We start from the raw sequence: 4,247 nt of genomic DNA, 5'->3' as shown, positions 1-4,247 counted from the left end.
TCTTCTAAAACACTGTGGTATCATTACTCTTTCCTCAGCATTTTGTTTCCTTCATCCTGTAAATTATCATCTCCAATGAACTGTCCACATAAGTGAAGTGCTTTTTACAACAATCCTCTTGGTGGCAGTGCAGTTCTGCAATCCAGGTAATCCTCCTGCCTGAGCCACGTGACTTCTCACATTTACCATAGACGGTGCTTTCTTGGCCTTGGAAATGTTAGTTTCTTTTTTTCAGGGGGTTAATTTAAACCTTTGCTTGGGCAAGGATCTGGTCCTAGGGTCCTGGGATTAACAACAAACATTTCTTTTCTTTTTCTACGGTTTTTAAAATTGTATTTCTTTGCTTTTATAAGAGTCTCCCTAGCAGTAGTGGTTTTTGATACGGGCGACACGGGCGGTTGCCCGAGGCGGCATCGTGGTGGGGGGCGGCATCACGGGCATCGGCAAAAAAAAATAAAAAAATTGCTCGTACTCATGCTGCCCCGACATCAGCCAGTGCATATTGGGAATGGCATAGGCACCGATCGGTTTTCTATTGCCCATTTCCTGGGAGTAAGGGCGCCCTCCGTTTGCTCCTGTGCTTTCGGCACAGGGAGGAGAGGGCAGGGCTGCGGGGGATTCTGTGGCTGGCTGGAGCAGCATCTAATAACTAACTCTCAAAATAAAACAAAATAAAAACAAAACAACAAACAAGAAAACACCAGACATTATGATACACACTTACAATTTGGACCGATTTTTTTTTCGAAATTCTATATGCGAAAAGTGAGCGCGAGAGCCCTCGTTGCGCCTGCTTGCTGCTGAAGTCAAAGTAAACTTTATTGTCATCTCCGCTACATACAGTCCAGTATATAGAGAGACGACGAGGCTCCAGTTACAGCAGTGCAAGTAACCAAACAATAAATATAAGAAGAGTAAGAAAATAAATATACACTTTAGGACTCGGGGTAAAGGGATCAATAACAATTTAAAATTTATATTTTGATGATTTAATGTCTCATAGACAACCCGTGGAACGGGTTCTTAATGTTGTAAATCCAAGCCCATTATGTATTCATGATTTGAATCATGGGTTGTGTGAAATCCCAGAAATACACCTAAGACAAAGTGAATCTGTGAACTAAGGTGTAGGTCTGTTAGGTTATGTTGTGGTGATCCTCGAGTTGGGGGATTTGTGTTCATACTGGAGTCCAAAATTAAAACCAATGGAAGATGGACAAGAAAAGTTCAAAGCCATCAGGTGCTCAGTTTAGAAAAAATAGAAAAGAAGAGGAGGAGAAACGAGCAAAAGAGGGAGTGTTCCTCTGGCGCCAAACAGGCTAGGACCGCCACTGCTCCCTAGTCACGAGTAATTTGAGGATTTAAAAAACAAAGAAACAACGACAGCAAAAAACAAAAACCTCCGGATCTAATGAACATCTGAACACCTTATAACGGCTATAAGGTCTACATATTTGTGAGCACTAGCTTCAAACTAGCTGCACTAGCTGTACACAGCTTATTTGAAGGGTGGTCAAAGTAACTCAAGTACTTTCACCATCTACGCTCCTGTTCGGTGTGACATCAGTTGACTATTTTGGCTGATTTGTTTCCTCTTTACAAAAAATAAGAAAATGGAGTGCATCCTAAGCTTTTGCGGAAAGTGCTGGCATTCTTGTATCCACAGAAGAAATGTGTTAACCCTTTTAAGTCTGACAGGTGTTTTCCTGGGTAAGTGAAAACGGTTATTTAATTACTGCAATTAATGATAGCGACAGCTGTTGACCATTTATGGCCATAAACTGTACATGGACAAAGCTAATGCTAGCTGGCTATTAATTTTCCTACAGTATGCTAAATCCCGAAGTTTATAATGGGTCTTTGACTTATGATATGAAGTATCTTGAGGTCACTTCTATACACTGGCTTTATAAAATAAATAATTAAAGCCGAACTGAATTTGAACATTCCGGTTGAAGTTATTTTGAGAACACTAGCAAAAAAACTTTAACAGTACTTTTAAATACAAGTAATAAAGCAGTTAGCAATTGAGCTAATATAATGCTAATTTTGGTACTTGTTAAATTTTACTAAAACAGTAATAATGTATAGCCTTAGCAGGAAGAAAACGGGGGCTTAAAAATATTTCAAACAGGCTTTGGGTTTTAATGCACCTTAAATTCTTTTAGAGTGGATTTAGTTCATTCCTTGATTTGAAGTTGATTTTGGAAGTTATGGGTGTTAACTGTTAACTAACAGTGAATTAAGCTAATCAAACTTCAACCCATTAAATGTGGGATGATGAGCAAGATTGTGTGGGCTCTTTATATATGCAGGGGGTTAATGCTATGAGAATTTACGTTTTAATAAGAATATAAAACTTTAAAAAAATGAACACAGGAGACTGCAGATGACAAATGTGGCATTTGGCATGTTAAGGGCTATTTGAGTGCAACGAACACAGTTCCTTTATTGTAAATACCATAATAAGGGTGTAAAACAAAGCTAGAATTCGTTCTTGTGGATTTATGTATTCACCTTTTCTCTCTATCTAATTTTTTCACCTGGTGTTCTATCTTGCAATCATAGGTTTAGTAAGGAGGCTTACATAAATGATCACATTTTGTTTTGTAGCCACACATTTCTTGTGAAACTCAAAAGATCTACATAGCTTAGGATTTGGTTGTGACCACCAAATCAGTGTAAGCAGCAAAAATTGTGACACTTTAACGTGCACATAGCCCATGATGACATTATTCTGTTTTCTTCAGTCATTGAATAAAACCCAAGCTTTATGAACCTGTATGAGCTACATTGATGACTTTAGAAAACTAGAGCCATTATGTGGATGATCAATAAACTGAAAACTGTAGAAGTGGAGGGGAAAAGATAGTTGGTGCAGCTATTTACAGCAAATTAACAGCATCTGAACATTATGTTCTGAAGAAGCAAAAATACTGTGTGCCAAGGTCTCTTCAGAAATGGTGGTTGTAAACAACTCATTATTAAGGGAAGGAACATGGGACAAAAAGTTAATTTATGCCAAATTACACAAGAACTGAACAGAAACTTTGTGACAACAGGTTGTATGGTGGTATGAATCAAAATGTGAGGTTTTGGATTAATTTTTGTCAGTATGTATGATAGAGGCCAGGAGAGAGGTACAACAATGTGTGTCTACCTGCTAGCTTTAAAGTACAGCGGAGGTTCGGACATTCAAATTGATGAAATCGTGGATTGTGCCTGATTTTTATCCATCATATTATACCAAAGACTGAAAAAGTCTGATTTGTAACAAACAAACAGCTTTTAGAAAAGCTTTAACTATTTAGGAATTACAGGCAGTTTTAAAGAAAATCTCTTATTCTCAGAGCATCAGAAGTAAAATAAAAAGTTGGAAAAACTAACACCACTTCATTCTCTTCCACTTATCCTTATCAGGGTCACAGGGGTTGGAGCCTTCCCCAGCTACCATAGGACAAAATTCAGCATAAACCCTGCCAATCTGATGCAATGCTAACACAGAGAGGCGGGAAACAATTTACACTGAGATCCACACCTATGGGCAATTTAGAATCACCAGTTAACCTAACCCCACAAACAGCAAGTTTTTTGGAAGAAACTGGGGTACCTGGAGAGGACCCACACAAACATAGGGAGAGCATGCAAACTCCATACAGATACTGGCGTCGAACTCAGCGCTTTTGTGCTATAAGGCAACAGTGCTAACCCCCACAACACCATGCTGTCCACAAATGAACATAACTACAAATATAAAGACTTTTTTTTTTACTTGGATGATGTAGCTAATGTATCCCTGAGGTCTGCCAGGCCTTTACTGCAGGCCTTTCAGTTGCTGCTTGTTTGTGGATCTCTCTCCCTTTAGTTTTGCCTTCATTAACTGGGTGGGTGGAGATTGGCTGACTGACTTGGCCATTAAAGAATAAACAGTTTCTTTATCTCACTTTATAAAGTTTTTGCTACCTCTTTAATTTCATTTGGGTTATAAACCTAGTGATGACCTCCTTCACTTGCATCGGCATCTCTTTGGACCTTGTATTGAGAGTTCAAGTGAAAAAATACCAAATACAAAGTAACCACTTGGAATCAACTCCAGATCTTTTATATGATTAATTTTTCATGGGATAATATGGGAACAGGCCTCACCTGACCATGAAAACAGCTTTTCAGTCAAATATTCAATTATGTTTGAGCCTCTGAAAATGGGGGCTACGTATAAAACTTACTGTAATTCCTAGTTAATGAAT

The sequence above is a fragment of the Astatotilapia calliptera genome, chromosome 6 (assembly GCF_900246225.1).
Source record: "Astatotilapia calliptera chromosome 6, fAstCal1.2, whole genome shotgun sequence".
In the NCBI taxonomy this organism is placed as follows: Eukaryota; Metazoa; Chordata; class Actinopteri; order Cichliformes; family Cichlidae; genus Astatotilapia; species Astatotilapia calliptera.
This window is presented reverse-complemented; position numbering follows the sequence as displayed.